The sequence below is a fragment of the Thunnus thynnus genome, chromosome 9, assembly GCF_963924715.1.
Source record: "Thunnus thynnus chromosome 9, fThuThy2.1, whole genome shotgun sequence".
Lineage (NCBI taxonomy): Eukaryota > Metazoa > Chordata > Actinopteri > Scombriformes > Scombridae > Thunnus > Thunnus thynnus.
This window is the reverse complement of record NC_089525.1, coordinates 20,904,376-20,922,170: the sequence shown is the minus strand read 5'-3', so window position 1 is coordinate 20,922,170 and position 17,795 is coordinate 20,904,376.

The window sequence follows — 17,795 nt, the reverse complement described above, 5'->3', positions numbered from 1 at the left end:
GCAATATGTTTGAGATTATAATGTCATGTGAGTAAGGAGAGTACCAGTGCTTTAACATCCCGGTTGGTGAAACAGTCTTTGAAGCTCAAAACCTTACTGTACTCCAGAGGCAATATATCAAGATCCCATATTACAAACTATATTGTTTTGAGCAATCGCCTATTTCAAAAAGTCCTGGGACACGCCATTAATGACATCTGCTCCTCATTTTCAAGTCTCGGGTGAGCAGCAGTAACATAGTTGTTGACAGCAATCTCTTTTGAGTATATCATAAGGTTGAGTTTAGCTCATGGAATTGTATGTTCAGTTTCTCTTTTCTTTTTTTTTGAGCACTTTAAGGACTCCATGCCCATGTTGCCTTTCTATTACTGACTTTAGAAACAACAGTGGACAAAACAAACTTACCCCATGGTCCATTTAGTAGCTGATGTGGTCCTTTCAGTCGTATCACATGATCTTCATCAGAGGATAGATTTTTCATGCTTGTTTTATCTGTCTCTCTGCACCCTTCCAGATAAACTCCTGTCCTCCCTGGGAATCATACAGAAGAGGACAGGATACCTTTTTTTAATTTTGTACTTTATTGCACTGGTTTACCTGCCCTATACTGTTACAGTAATAATCCCACAGTACTGTACTTTATCATTCTGCACATCTTAACTCTACATTTACTGTTATAGTCATTTGGCTGCTGTTCTGACCTGTAATACATGTATTACATCAATACACAGATTTGGTTTCAGGTCATATTCATTCGTAGATTTCAAACCCTTTTAAGAAGCACTTGGCAAGCAAGCAATTAGTCTTCACTTTAAAATCTTCATTTACTAATGAGAAAATAAAGAAAACTGTTTTCAGATCACATAATTACAACTCTTTGATGTTTCATTATTGCAAGCCCTTACAGGCACTAAAAAGTGTGCTTTTCTAATTGATACTTCACTTGGATGTTTGACCTTCACTGTGCAGAGTGATGTATTTGACATTAGAAGGTTCTTTTCATATCCATTTGCTGAAGGAAGAAAAATTTTCTGTGCTAACCTAAGATCTCATATTAACATGTGTGCATACAAGCAATTAGATTTTTCACTTTTGTGGAAAAAACACATCAGACACAAATTATTATTCAATGCAGAGTATTTTATATGTCTTGAAACATGCAGGGAGGGGTCTTTAACCTCCGACAGGATAAAGCTGTAAACCTGACTTTGATATGCTCTAACCATAGTCACTGAATGGGTAAAGAGGAACTTATACTGAGATAAAATGTATATACATGGGGAATTTAAAAAAAAAAAAAAAAAAAAAAAAGACTTTTACATTAGATGTAAAAAACAAACAAATCACAACCTCAGACTTTACATCTCTTGTTTATGTGTCTATCATATACATATTCATATACGCTATAATGTTTATTGCTGGAAACACAGAAATGGGTTGAATATCTCAGTTTTTATAGCAAAAAGATTTAATTAAAATGCACAGAAAAGTAAAGCAGTACTGCATTGTGCAATCCAATTAGTCTGTAGCTTACATGGCCTCCTAATCAACACTCGTAATTAGCCGTTTTATTTCAAGTCTTTGCTCTATCCGAGCTATCAAAAAGCCCTTTGATGTGACTCATGTGTTTTAGATTTAGATTGCAAATGAAATGCTGGTGACCACAAAAGGGTGGGGAGATATTTCCATGTTCTTCTGTTGAATGGACTGTGGTTCAAAGGGAGACCCACAGGCCTGCTGCCTCATGGAATTATCAGACTGGCAGCACAGTTTTTTTTTTCTCACTTGCTGTCACTCACTGACACCTATGGGCCAACATAATGAAGCACACAATGGGCAGGAAGGACCAGCTCTGCAAGCTCACAACCTATGCGTAACCTTCTCTTTCTTTTCAAATTCAGTCCATGGGTGCTTTAGTGACATGACTGTAAATGTACAATTTGCTAAAGTAGTACACATAATTACATATGAATCTTTTTCATTGCTTTTAATTATTATTCATTTTATGAAGATAAAATATTGCGTATAAACAATGCAGTTATAGATCTAATGTTGGTTTAAGCACTGACATAAATTGGATTTCTTTCCAAGAAATACAGTTTTTTGAAATCAAGTACTGTGAATTTCTTAAATTGTCTCTCTCTGGCTGTTTCATAGATTGGGCAATGGAAAAAAAATTATAAAATTGCTCTTTACCACAGTCATTGCTACAAAGGTTATTAGAACAATCTCGTAGTGACAATGATCATCAGTCATACTTTGTATAACTCATTTAGCCTTTAGCCTGGTGGAAAGCTGAGCTCTGACTGTAGCTGCTGATGCAGTAATTCCTTTCTTCATTAGATAAAGATGTTTTTTTGATTTTGTTGATTATTGGCCACTAGGGGCAGAAGGCCTATAAAACAAGCTAAGAGATTTACATCCCTATTGCTTTGTAAATATTTTATAGCTGATTTGTTGGTAAACAAATGCCTTGTTCCCATTGCCTAAAAACTGTCTGCATCAAAGAAAAATATGGGTCTTGAGCTCTGTCTTACTGTCAGTCTTCCTGCAAAAAGCTCCATGTTGTGACTATAATCAGGGTATCAGCAAAAAGCTCTAATTCACTTTATGCTGGCTACCTCCCGGCACCAAACAGCAGTAACAGTTACAGAGTGCCTGGTGAGCATTACAACTAGTATTCAGCCAGCTAAAGAGCCATACATGTTTCACAGTTGTAGGTGGAGATTAAAACAGACCTAAAAGGCGGTGGTGGAAAGTAACTAAGTACATTTACTGAAGTACTTCACTTTAGTACAATTTTAAAGTACTTGTACTTTACTTGAGTATTTCCATTTGATGCTACTTTATACTTAAATTCCACTACATTTCAGAGGGAAATATTATACTTTCTACTCCACTACATTTATTTTACAGCTTTAGATACTTTTCAGAAGATTTGACACAATGGATAATACAACAAGCTTTTAAGATACAACACATTGTTAAAGATGAAACCAGTGGTTTCCAACCTTTTTGGCTATTGATGTCTTACAAAAAGCAGTGTGTAGTTGGGGTCACATTTCAGATGTCTATGAGTTGTTAACTGCTCCACCAAATAGTGATTTCTCCCTCTAAACTTCTCATATGGTTTCATTTCAATAAATGTTCAAATGATCCAATATTTCACCAAAAATCAAAGATTAGAGAAAAAGTCCAAAAACTGAGAACAGATTTGTGTATCAACTTTGTTTTTTTCTTCTTTCCTCTGCCATTACTCATCTCAAGAACCCTCAGATTTATCTGGTGACCCTTTGGAGGGTCTTGACCCCTCGGTTGGGAACCACTAGACTAAATTAACTAACTGTATATAAAGTAGTGCAAATGTTGAACACTGAAATGTTGAACTATACATATCATACTTGTCAAGGGACCAGAAAAAGGACTCCAAATGAATGCTAAAACTACATTGTGCCCACTGAACTTGAAAGTAATTGTTTGCTAGCATGTTAGCCATTTAGAATTTGCAGAGGAACCACATAACAAGCTGATAGGTACATAGCCCTGGCATATTGCCTGATAAATATGTTATGGCTGATGTATTAGCAAACATTTGTCTCGTACTCACTGCCAATATATAAATAAATAAATAAAGTGTGTTCCTGAGAAAAATATCTGGGTCTTCAACCAGCCTTTCTATTTTCTGCTGTTTGGCTCAGTGTACAGTGGGTTTATCAGAGAATTTGCTAAAAAAAAAACAGTCCCCTGTGTCTGCTGGTATGGAGAAAACAGCAAAAAAGAAAGTAAGTAACTCACTGTATGCTTTCTAGCTGGTCAGCACAAAACAGCAGACACTTACCCATGGATGTATTTCATATCTTATTATATATCCATACAGTTACCCAGTGCCCGGTGAACACAACAACTAGTATCTTGCCTGCTAAAGAGCCAGATATTTTTCTCTGGAGTTGGTGGAGATCAAAAACAGAGCTAAAAGGTGAGTAAATGTTGAGCTTACATTTGTCAAGTGACCAGAAACAGAAGTCCAAATGAATGCTAATGTTGCTTTGTGTCTGCTGAATGTGACAGTAAAGGTAATTATTTGCTTGTATGTTAGCCATTTTATTTTTTTTGCATTTTGTGATGTTTGGCAACTAGGGAGCAGAAGAAAAACAAAATAAACCGATAGATACACAATGTTTCATATGTGACTGCTACTGTTGTGGCTGTGGATATGGCTGTAGTTGGCATTGTCATGGGCTATGAATGTGGCTGTGGCTGTTCTGTAGCTATACTATGGCTTTGGTTATGGTTGTAGCTGAAGCTAATGGCTATTGCTGTGGCTGTGATTGTGACTGGTTAGCTACTCTTTACTGCACCTAGGACACTGGACAGCAAAACAGTGTTGAAAAGCCATTCCTGCCAGGTTCAAATCCTGGCAGGAATGGCTCTTTATCAGATATGACAGATGTGTACACCACAGGAGTTCAGGAATAGCTTTACCATGATACACAATAGTCAGCACAACCACATCAGTTCACACTGGAGCATGTACTGTACGTTAGGTAGTCTTACACATTCAATATCTGTGTATTGCTGCCTTGCTAATCATAACAGCCACAGCAATAGCAATGCCCATAGCTCTAACGTTAGGCATGCCAGTAGTCTAATCACAGCTACAGATACAGTCACAGTCACAACCACTGCCAGCCAGTCATAGTAATTAGCCCCTCTTAGTTATCTTATTAGTGGCGGGGACACAGACTTTAACTAACCCATTTACCAATCATTTTCAACCTACAGCAGGAAATAGACATTAACTCTGTCCCAACTCTGTGTCTGAATGACTATTAACCATTGTTGCAAGAGCAAATACATGAAAACATTATGACAATAAAAAATGAGAGCAACCATAAATCAGACATTGATTCAAATGGCACATAATCAATAATAGGGGTGAAATACTCCTCATCCTCTATGTTGTTTTAACTGATGATGTTTGCATATTTTTCCTCTGGCAGGCAACCACTCTTTCAACCAGACTTTGTAAAATTCCACTGCTGTCTAAAATAGATTAAAACCAAAATTCTTATTGGTTATTTTATTTACATTTATTTTTCTGGTAGATTGAATGGCCCAGTGTGCCTTTTCCTTCAGGCCCTGCATGGCTGGGTCAAACTGTCAAGATGAGCTTAAAATGAAGCTAAGGTAAAAGCTCGTGGTGTGTGTGTGAGCGTCTCTCTTTCAACAGTTAAATAAAAGTTACCGTACAAAGACCTGGATCATATTTGAAAAGTAGTTTCTCTGTATTTATTGATTATCCCTGTATTCATTGAACCTCTCTGTCTATCTCTCTCTGTCATACACACACAAACACGTACAAACGTGAATATGACGTAATGTTTGAGTTAATTAAGTAATAAGATATTTGCAGAGTGATTATTATATAGGAATTAAAAGAATCACAAGAAACATAAAGTTCCTGTCATTAAAGTAAGTTTCTGGTTATATGAGCAGTTTCTTTTAAAAAAGATTGTGTCTTAGTGTTTCAGTTATTTTAACAATTTCCCTTACTAATTCAATAAACAGATGTTTTATTACTGGTAAATTAAATGATTTTGGCAGTGAAACACTCTTTAATAAGATACATAGAGAAGGTTAACAAGTTATGTCATAGTCAACACTGATATTTCACTAATGATGTCACAAGAGAGTATTCTTCTCCTGTTCAAAATGAGGTGAATAAAACAAATATAGATTCACTGCTGAAGCTTTGCAATTCTTAAAATGCTGTGTAATATATAGTTGTTTGAAGAATATGGCAGTGTTAGCAAACTAAAACTAAAAAACCTTTGAGGCAAGTCCCTGCATTGTATGCACCTGAATCTATAAATGCTCTGTTACTTTTCTTTGACAGCATAATGTGGGCTTAAGACTTCATTTTCCATCTCGGGTGCAGTGGTTATTTATCAGCAATGGACCTAAATTTTACTAGTAAAATAAATCCCACTTGGTCAGAAGCTGTAATCACACCTGGTCAAAACAAAATTAGCAACATTCCTGGATATAATGCAATACTTTCACATTCTTATGGTATGGCAGTTTAAGTAACCATCAAGGTGACTGTATCTTTGGCAGTAGACCAGAGTTAGAGTTGCCCATTGGTGCTACTGAAAATCATAGTGAAAAAAAAAATATGAGCAAGGTAAATATTTAGATCATTTAGGCAGGGGCATAAACAGTAATTCAACTGCAAAAAGGCTAAAGTACAATCCATCATTTAGTAGCCTGAAATTTAAGATTGGTCTTTTGTTGTTGTTTTGTTTGTTTTTGTCCTTATATTCTGTCTTACTGCCGTTGTCCAGTTGTGTTCTCATCCAGATGAGTTCAAATGGACACAGAATGAACATGTCATGTGATAACAGAAGTAATGCTTGATCAACAAAAACTATACTGTCTCCCCAGTGCAGTTCAGGAAATAGTCATAGACATTCTCTCATCACTCTTATCCAGAGCTCAATAGAAGATATGTGTCCGGTTGAATGCAGGAATGTGCTTAATTAACATATTCTTTAGGAATGGAGGGAAAATAGACTTGTTCAGTTGTCTAACTGTAATGAATTCTTCCTCACGTTATAGCTTCTACAATGTAAAGTGTCTTTGTATGCCTGATGAGTGTCAGTACGTCCTTTCTCTGGTAGGGAATTCAGGCATAAAAGTGTGTTGGCATGAGGACACACATAAACTAACACACACGCACACACATATATGATAAAGCATGGTTGCTGTGGGCAACTGCAAAGAGAAATCTCTGTAAACAAACAGATGACAAACAGATTGAGAGCAACCATCACAGCACTGGTCTCTAAAGAGAGCCTTTCATTTTATTGCACAATAGTAGTTGTCTCTGAAGCCCAAACAGTTTAGAAGTAATTACTAGTGTTTTCCCCAGAAGGTGATTACTTCGCCACACTTGGCAGCCATTGTCACCGGCCGCGCACCACACTCATCAGTCCTACAAAGGGGAGAAGTGCTCGATTGATGATGAGCCCTCTGTGGCTCGGGGAGAATTTAAAAGTACTTGTATGAGGCTCTTTCAGGAGATTAACTTGCAATAAGGGCTACCTGCCATGGACACATTCCCTGTATTCATCGTGCTGGCACAAAGGCTTTTTTAAGAGGGGCACAGCTGCATGAAAGCAAATGGTGAATGGGGATAATAGTCACAAAAGACAACAAACCTCAAGTGTAAAGAAATAAAGTGTTTTTTAAGATGGGAGGCTTCCATTCAAAGCCAGGCCATTCCTTCTTTTGACCATTGAGGATCCGGCCACTCCACCACCCAAGGCCTCAATCTAATTATTTTAGGACAAGACATGTTATGGTGCAAAGTGGCAAAGAGAGAGCACTCCTGACCAAAGTGCACTTTAATTCAATCATTCTATTTGACAGATTCTTTCCTTCAGACCCTTCAAATGGACGTCACACACCAGTAGACTGGCACAATCGGGAGGCTCCTGGCAAGGCCTTGGGCCCTTTAGGCCACTGTAAATAACCCAAAAATCACATTTACTTATAGATATGAGTAAATGTATAAGTAGATGTGAGTAGATGACTTATTTATTTGTGTATTAAGCAAAACAATACAATTGTGTAAGGAGTTGTGGGTTTATTTTTTATCGGTAAATTGTAGAAATCTTCAAAGGCAGATTAGACTGCAGCCACAGGGGCCCAGATCCGATTCCATTCATTAAGCGGAGGGAGAGAGAGAGAGAGGGAAACAGAGAGAGAGAGAGAGAGAGAGAGACTGCATGTGGCCTTGCTTGCCTAAATGTGAAAATTGCTCATGCCATTATTTCAGATGAGAAAGTGGGAACTGAATAGATTTGCTTTAATATAACAGACATGGGATACCACATACAGAGAGACAGAGGGGGGGCCAGACTTCTTTGCTTTTGCTCACATAGTGGAAAGGCCCTGACAGGTGTGCTTTTGTATGCGTATGTCTATGTGAGGGTGAGGCAGATTGTGTATGTGTGTGTGTGTGTGTGTGTGTGTGTGCATGTGCGCATGCTTGCGGATGTGAATAATCACAGACATGAAGTGCATATGTGTGTGCGTTTATGTGTGAGTGTGTGTTAAGCCTCTCCACGTTGTGCTGCCACTCCCTGGTAAAGAGAGGGGCCTTCTCACTTCTTCTTGGTCTGGTCTTATAGCAGGCCAGGATTCAGTGCTGACCTTCACAAGAGTCAGACTAACTGGTCCTGGGATGAAGAGAGAGAGAAATAATGTGTGCAGTGAAAAGCCAGTGGTAGATGATAGAGAAAATAGCGCAAGTAAAGTAAGTAACTTGATTCAAACTACCATTTCTGCTGTCCCTCATGTCTGGATTAGTCCCAAACTCTGCAAGAAAGTCGTCAAACCCAGCTTACATCATGGATCTTTGGTAAGAGAATTTAAATTTTCTGCTTTTACATTTGAAACAACTTTGCTTTTAGTTTTTTAACACCACAAACTATAAGTTTAACATAGAGAAAGATATATTTAAGATTGTGTTTCTGTGATGCCAGGTTGGGCAATTGAAAAATGCCTGCTTCACCAGGCATGCCTGTATGCCAGCACATGCCTCCTCAGAAACTTGAGTGTGAGGAAGTATTAGCTCTTTAATTTTGACGTCAGTGACACGGTCAATGAGGTGAATGACACTTAAAGGTCAGAGGTCACCTCACCTAATTTAGTGATCAGGGATCAGAGATCAACGAGTAATCCCAAAGCTGAATCTGGATAATCTCTTTGTTGTAGGCCTATTGTTAGAAATGTTAAAAATAAGTTGTATGTGAGTATTTTTTCTGTATCATTAATCTATATTGCTCAAGAAAAAGGAAAAAAGTTTTCTGGATAGACTTATATTATGGCAACTGGAGACTGATGTAGTTTTGTATTTGACCACTAGATGTCAGGATTTGACTAGTAACAGTGTACTAACCCCCACCCTCCACCTTCACCAGCACCTGAGGGGGAAACTTGTGAGTAGCCTACACATGGTGTGACAGCTTCCCCAGGAAGCTCGGGTGACATTTGCCTCACTTAATGACACAAGCTAATTAATCATTAGCTGTCCCAGAGGTATTGCTGTTAGAGAGGCTTTGTCGTGCCTCTCCCCAGTAGGGGGTCTCAGCCTCAACATGTTATGTATGCATAACTGCCTCATCCCACGCTACAACATCTTAATTCTCACCCGTTTAGCTAGTTTGACTGAACTACACTCCTTCTTTTTCAACCCTTCATCTCGGATAAAGTATAATCTGCTGCAAGATATAACACCTTCATTTTTTCCAGCCTCTTGCATGTAACATAACGTGCCATGGAGTCTCTTAGCCTATGTAAGGTGGGGCTTGGCCTGTATTGTAATTGTCTGCTGTAGTGATGAGTAGAGATTATATTGATGGTTGATTGGGCAGACAAGGAGATGGGGGTTTAGATTTACTGCATCAATGGTTTCAACCACATCACTTTATCAAGGCCGAGTGGACACTTTCACAGACATATCAAATGAATGCAGGCCTAGTATGAGTAGTATTCCTGTATTTTTGAAATGATCGTCCTTTGTTATTCCCTGCTCCCTAAGCCCGTGGTAGTTAAAGTTTGGCTTATTTTTATGTGAGTCTATGGTTAAAAGTTGAAATGGAAGAGATGACCACTCTCTAAGTCCAAGCAAACTGAGAAGTTGTTTTTTTGTGACTCTGCTTGAGTAAACCTAGCTAGCTATAAGGTGATAGAACATTTGAAATTTGAGTGAATGTGTATATGAACCCAAGCTAACAGGGCCATGTAGGTTATGAGTAATTACCTCTCGTGGGGTGAAACCCTTTCTAGCTAGGCTTTGAGTCCAACAAGAATGTGCGAAAAGCCTTTGTGAAATATGGAGAAAATGAAATCTGCCCCCTGTATGTGTTTCTGCCCCCTCAGCATCATTACTGCCCCCCCTACCGGGTCTCAGGCTGATTTTGGACAGACTGAGCCTGTTCGTCACGTACTGGGGGCTCCAGGTGATGCACTCAGGTTCCCCCTTCACCCACCAGAGAGGAGTGTGGGGTAGTGCATATGTGCAAGGGGCCATTGGGGGCACTCTCTGATGAGGGGCTGGGCTGCAGGAGGGCTTTGAAAAATGTTAGAGGTTTTGGGATGAGACTCAAGGTACCCTTGGGATACCGTGACCCCTGACACCTGCTCGCTGGCCCTTGTGCTTTGTTCTGTGACCTGAGAATGGTGCGTACATGTGGAGAGATACAGGCCAGTTTAAAGCTAATCCAAAAGTTTCATCAGGTTGCAGTGGTGAGTCACCAAATGATTCTTGAACACGCACCTTTGTTCACTTTACCTTGGCATTATTACTAGAGCTATTATGAACGTTGTTACAGTATGTTTCTCTGTATTTGCATGAAATGTTTTACCTCTTTCCAATGTCATCTGCACTAATGAAACAAAAGCTGTGTCTGAAATCACTCCCTATTCACCAGCCTATATAGTGCAGCATATTTTCTGTCCGCCAGTCTCTGAATATGTCGGAGTATGTAAATGTATCCACCATATAGTGCAGAAATCCAATAATGGAATGAAAAAAGTAGTGTCGGTGTCTTAATTTACTGTTCCCTATAAAGTGAGCTATTAATAACTAATCAATGAGTGAATGAGGGAATGATTTTAGACAAAGCCAAGAAGTGGCAACATTTCTGGAAGCTCTCTGTCCATTTGTTCCACTTTTTAAAAAATCATTTTTTTAGTGATTATTTTATACAGTAAGTAAATTGTGGACCTGCCGTCAAAACCAATTCCTATACTCCAATATACCGGTGTTTGAATTATTCCATTTCGCGCGAGTGCTTCCTTATTGATATGCAAAGGAGTACCGGGTGAGGCTTTAGCGCCCCTGCTCTGCCAGGTGCCATTTAATATTACTTGGATATACACAAGATCCTTCATTTCCACTCTAATCACAGGTAAGATTTCACTGTGCCATGAACAGCCATTGTAATTCTGCTAGTATAGAACAAACATAGGCCCTTTTACTGCAATGAAGATGTAAAATAAACTTAAGGTCTGATCCATAGTGGTAAGAAAAAGGTCTAAAACAAACACAGGTCCCTGAGTAAACCCATCCTGCAAAGATGAGACCCACCGATGTACATTTATATGCTATTATTGTGCTATGTCAGCTTGATGAAGCACTACATGATTTAGTTTTCTCTGTTATATTTAAAATGAGGCCTGCAAAAGAATATCTTTGCACAAGACATCTAAGCTTTAACCTTGTGGATACAGACAGCTGAGTTTCCACAGCCCTAACAGGAGGCCTTGACATGTGACACATGACACATAAAGAGACAACAAGAACTTAACTAGACTACAAGTATGTGCTGAACCTTTAAGATGCGAAGACAGATTTGCCGCCATGTTTGCCTTCGTCTCTGTTTTGGAAAATGCCGGGGCGTGTCCCTCCTGTGGGAACCCCATCTGCAGGCCTAAAGTGATGGTACCACCCTTTCCTCCACAGCAATCACTATTCACTGTCAGTAAGAGACACACATGCACGTACCTACCCGCACACAAACACACACACACACACTGAAAAGAGGAGTAGGCTGTGCAAATGTACCTGACAGTGGCAGCATTTGTGCCCTGAAACATATTTAACAATGCACACTCAACACCCGTCCCATCTCAGCAGGAGGTCACAGGAAACAGATGAGGACTAGTCAGGCTGATCAGAAAAACTACAGCCTACCTATACCTGCCATGCACTGTGCTCACCCTGCCAACCTCTGGGCTTATTAACAATGAATCAAGATAATTTTCTGTAGAAAGCAGCATTCAGACTTGAAAGAGCCTATACCACGAAGCTGATGGCGGAGCGAAAAAGGGGAGGGCATTCACTTGTCGCTCTGTGCAGTTTCCACCCTTCCTGATTTCTAATGGAGACAACCAGTCCGCCTGCATCTATCAAGCTCCACGCATGAAATTACCCTTTCCGAGACAGCAAGTTGTGGATTTGTCCCAGAACCTTTAAGATAACTTATTTGCTCATTTGTTTATTGTGCATCAAAGTGAAGCAAAGTTTTCTGCTCACCCCCCTTTGCAGTTGAAGCTTCTTAGCCACAGCCCTTTCATGGTGTCAGGGGCGGAGCTAAGCATTGCATGTGATTCTCTATCTCCAGGAACCCCGCAATTACATCTGGCACAACTCTGCATGAAGTAACGCTTTATAAGCCTTTGTGCATCGCAGCTTTGAAGAGCCGCGGCCTTCTATAAGTTTGCTTTTTGTCCCCCCTCTGTTGTACAACCCCCCCCCCCCCACATCCCCCCATCCCCCAGCTCAGGACAGAAGACAGAATGTGATGTGTCGTCTCCCTCCCCACACAAAGCCCCAGTGCATTGGACACACCTTGGACAGCACAAAGGATGAAAAGCACGACGAGGCTTGGACACGCAGGACCACGCTGCCAAGCCCGATAAAGACGCTTCAAAAGTCGAGCAGCAAACAGTGGCCTTCTTCTCTTCTGCTCTCCTCTTTTTCTTCCCAGGGCCTTGCAGTGAGAGAAAAAAATAAGAGAGAAAGAGAGGCTGACCGAGTAAAAAGATATTTTTGTCTTCTGTGTTTTCACCCGCATGAGACCTGTGAATGTGATTTCGGGTAATGTTGTGTCTACAGTGAAATAGACAGTGTAAACTTGCGTGTAAACACCTAGATTAACATTTGCACGTCTGCTTTCGGTATGAGTACAGGATTAACCAAAAACATCCCAGCTTTGAAGCAGGCGGCCCATAAATAAACTCTGCTGCCCCATCTCCAATCCCCTTGTCTCTTCAGCCGTCTGCTCACAGTGGCAAGCCACAGCAAGACTCAAACCTGCCATTTAGACTGGAAATGGGCGCCATTTTACCTCTCCTCTAGAATAAGTCTCATTTGGCTCATTTGTGTTTTAACACAAAGTTTGGTTACAGGGCAACAATTTCAACACCTGGTCATTAATTTAGTTTATTGACTTTGTTTTGTATTCAAGGGAATGGCCGATTTTTTAATTCTACCCCAAAATGAATTTAAGACAGCAAGAGAGTTGCAAATGTCGCTGTACATTAATTTTTCATCCTCTTAATTTTTGTCCCCTTGTTAATACACAAAATTGTCCAGACATCATAAAACATGACTTTTCACCGGTAGCTCCCTCCTCCTTCCTCCTGCCTCTCTCTCTCTCTCTCTCTCCCTCATTCCCTCATTGAAACAGATGGTGTTTTATGCTGGGCACAATCAAGACTATTCAGCGTCAGGCTGGGCAGGCCCTCCCCACCTGCACTCAGTCCAATCACAACCTAATGAACACATTGGGAGCAGTCTGTTCCAAATTACTCCCAGTTGGAGCCAGGGCCACAGGTAACCCCCCCCACCGCCACCCCCTTGCCATCACACTCTGCCCCTTCCCCTCCACCTCACCTCCTTCGCAACAGTCTCCTTGCCCACCCGCTCGAACAGATATTGGCTCCAGCGCTTAGACACCCTCAACTCTGACTCGTAATCAAATCAAGATTCATATCTCTGTGCTGTCAGCATTCCAACACAGCTCAGAGAGGCTGCATATGCAGCGACAAGCATATAAGTTACATGTGGGGAGATATGGATTGACAGCTAATATGTTTATGTGTTGGAGCTGAATTGGTTCTATTTGATATGTCTCAGTGAGCTGTTTTGCCATATGTGTATAGAGATCTTTACTGTTAATCATCTTTCTCACCTGTGCACACATACATACATGCCCATACATACAATGTATATATGAAGGAACATTCAAGGCCCCTGTGAATGCTGTGGTGTTAACCACATCAGGCCTATCTGTGTACCTTATCAGCATGTTTCCACTGCTTCAAAGGGCACCATTTATATATTTGTGTTCAGATTGTTTGCGCTCTCAGCTACATGCACGCTGTGTTCATAGCACATAAGTTCCATACGTTCATGTTTTATTCATTCATGTATTGAGTTTGAACAAAAAAAGAGAAAATAACCATTTTTTCTTTTCAAATGCACAGTGTACTCTTACATCACAGCCACCTGAATATCTGTTTCCTTGTTGGTGCATGTTTGGGCAGGCAAGGGGCAGTTGTATATAGTTGGCAGTTGACACCAGAAGTGTGCTGTAGCCAAGAGCCTCTGACATTCTGATACACCCTCCAACATCCCTAGGGACAAAAGAATAAAACCAGGGCGCCTGCCTCGTCATGTCCCATCAATTGCTATAGGACCTCAGAAACCACAGGCCAACTACCAGCCCCCACGTGGGTGTCCATCACTGGATTTGACAGGAGTGCTGCCCTGCTGGCTGCCCTTCTCCACTGTCCCTCTGGTCAATCTGCACCTCAATTGGCCCTGTACTGGTGGGTGATGCCTGCTCCTTCTGCCGCATGTCAAAAAGAGCCAGGAGCCACAGAGGAAGTGCAAATATCCTCTAATGGCCTTGATCCAGATGGATGCGACAATGACAATAGGCCCCCGTGCCTGTGGTTTGGTTTTTTTTTTGTCAGTGAGAAATGCAGAGGCCACCACAATAACACAGCAAAATTATGCATGCAGGCCAAGTACCATTGACATGTTAAAGAGCACTGCCAGTTGCTATGATAATTAAGTTAGCTCATTCCAAGGCAGAGAGCTCCTTTCTCTCAACATGTCTTTTAAAGGCACTTTGGGCACATCAGCTAGGCTGTAAGACAATAGATATAGGAGGAGAAATAATGGATTCAGTAGGTCGCCATTTCTCTGCCCATTTGCTTAACATAGGGCTATACATCTCCTACTGAATAGTGCTTGATGGGATTGCCTTTGGGGGGTGTTTTGTGGGTTTTACATTCTATCACTCAAGCGATTGACACATTCTATGAAGTCCATATGGACGTCTTAAGGATAAGGTTGACTGAAGGACAGACTATGAAATATTCACATGGCTGCTCTACTTCATGACAGTGACAAACTTTGAATTCTCTTTGTAGAGGCCCCTGGGTTTGAACCATTGCTCTCAAGTATGTTATTACTTTCTGTAATATCACACTTGCCATGAGTGAACGCTGACCTGTTCAAGCAAGCAATAACATCAATGGCATCCCCTCTGTTCACTTTGCTTTTAACTGGATGTTTGGTTACGTCAAGGGGTGCCTGATCTCCCTCTGCCTCCATAGGGTCTCATTGAGAGTGGCCACTTTGTGTACAGCTGGGGCGTGTTTGGCCAGTAACGTAAAACCAGGAAGCCTTTGAAACCTAACCAAAGTCTCTTCAGGAAGAGGTTGGAAGTTGACTCTTATTTGGAGACTCCAAAGCTTTCTCCTTGGACACACTGGGGCAGGTCAGGGACACCAGAAGCCACCTTTCTTCCTGCATCCAAGCAGTTGTAGGATGAACTCATAGTCAGGGAAAGTGTCTGTGCCCAAGTATTGTGTTTGTGGATTAGTCATATCTTTTTCATTGTGTTTTAGACAGTGTATCAGGAATAGGCCATAATTACCATCAGTGGTCAATATCCTGTTCATTCAAAGCCAATCCAGTCTCACATCAAAATGTGTAATAGCTACATTGGTCCACAGTGCAAAACACATTAGTTTCACAATAACAGCTCTAAAATTGTGAGATGACTATGTGTTTTTTGGCCTTTTCTTTTCTATTGGCCTGTGCACACATTACATGACTGTCACGTTTCTGTCTGAAAACTGAAAACAAACAAAAAAAAGGCTGACATTCCTTTCATTCTCAGTGGAAAATGCAATATTTTAAGATTGTTTTGGCATTAAAATGCGTTTTGATAACATCTCTAGTGAGAAATGTGCATTTTATTTTCATAATCTTTATTCAGTGAATGTATATGATGTTTAGTTTGTCAGTTATAAAGATTTTTTCACACTTTCTATCATTGCTATAGTGGTTGCTGTAGATGCTGCTATTGCTGAAACCATGTTTTTGTTTTTCTTTTCTTTTTGGCCTATTCTTTTCTGTTGGCCTGCGTCCATGTCATGTTTCTCAACACAAAAACATGAAAGTGTCCTTGATAACTCAACAATATGGTAGGTTAATGTTAAAGCCATCAGTTTTAATTAGTTCTCCTTTGATTTTGAGAAATAAAGTTATATCGAAATAAACCAACATCTTTACTTTTTCATAACATGGATCATCTAGATGTAATTACTAGTTCAACTGTACTACATATTTCATATATTCAGTAGTTATATCTTTTTACGACCATATTTACAACCCTGCTTTGCAAACCGGAAGAACTACTGTGGTGCTGATTTTTATTAGGCTGCATGGTGCGGCTCTAGGGAATTGTTGTTTTTAAAAAAAATATTAGTGCTTTTCCTAGAATTAGAAGTTGTAAATACAGAATTGAGAGTACACTAAGGAGTGTAAGGGGATGGTAAACACATTTGTGTAATCAGATTTTAAATATCTAATAGTTAAATTGGTGAAAATTAATTCTAACCATATTTTGCCCATACTCGACAATGCCCCCAGTTTTTGACTATACTCACATGGTAGCTGAGGTCAAAAGCTCTCTATAACAGTTAGTGCCATTTCTGTAGACCCTTTAGTTGCTGAATTATAAGCCCTCAAACACACACCAAGGTCAAGGTTCAAAGGTCAGTATTTCAAAGCAGGAACCATGTAGGATCTTCATACTGACATATATTACTCTCCAAGCCAAGACCTGTCCAACGATGTATTTGGTTTATCTTCACAACAAATTTTTAATTTTCTCATTTCATGGACACAAGCCATCCCAGGCCTAGTTTCAGAGAGCACTTTGAAGGCCCAATATATAAAATGAAGCTTTTTGTTTATTTTGTTCTTTCTTTTTTAGTGGAAATAGTGACCAAAATGAGTCACTTTTCAGATATTACAATACTGCTGACAATCTGGGACATTATTACAGGCTTGGAGGAAGGCCTGAAGTGCTTGGGTTAGGGTTAGGGTTAGGGCTGAAAAAGACCAACCTGTTCTCATTCCCAGGTCATCAAATACTGATGCTTACATAGGCTAGACCATACCCTGGAGATTTTTTTGTATCTTTATCATTCTTGGCTTTGGGATTTAATGTCTGCATGACATAGTCCATTCAGTCAAAATCTGTTTTATTTGCCAATGCAAGCATACAAAGAATATGTCTTGGCGTTTGCTCCCAAAAATGCAGAAGAATAAAATGGACAAAAATAAGGTAATAATAATGAAATAAACAAAGTAAAACTAAAATAAATGAAATATTGACTGTGCAAAGGAAATATGGACTGTGCTATGGACAAAGAAATTAAGTTCAGATTCATGAAATATATGAAAGTGACAAGTGCAGGGATGTGAAATGTAAAGTCCAGTTTGATAACCCCATCTTCATCCCGTTTATATGGCCATGATACAAGATTTGATGAACACACACACACACACACACACACACATTGGAGTACTTCATTGGATGACGTGGCTCAATATTAATTGAGGAAGACTATTTTTTAAGAAAGATGATTTCATATTAAATATCCTCAGCCACATATTATTGGAAATATAAAATTAAATGAGCAACTTCACAATTTACAATCACTGGCTATAAAAGGTCTTTTCTTATCAGAGATAGTGGCATTTGGATTCAGGTTGCAGTTGCCCGGCGACAATTTGAAATGGAATGAAGCCCACCCATGGCAGACAACCCAAAACAGTAGTCGAATGCGCCACATCCGCCCACAACACAACGCTCTTCCGTAGCCTACCACTATCCAAAACTGAAAAAAAACTT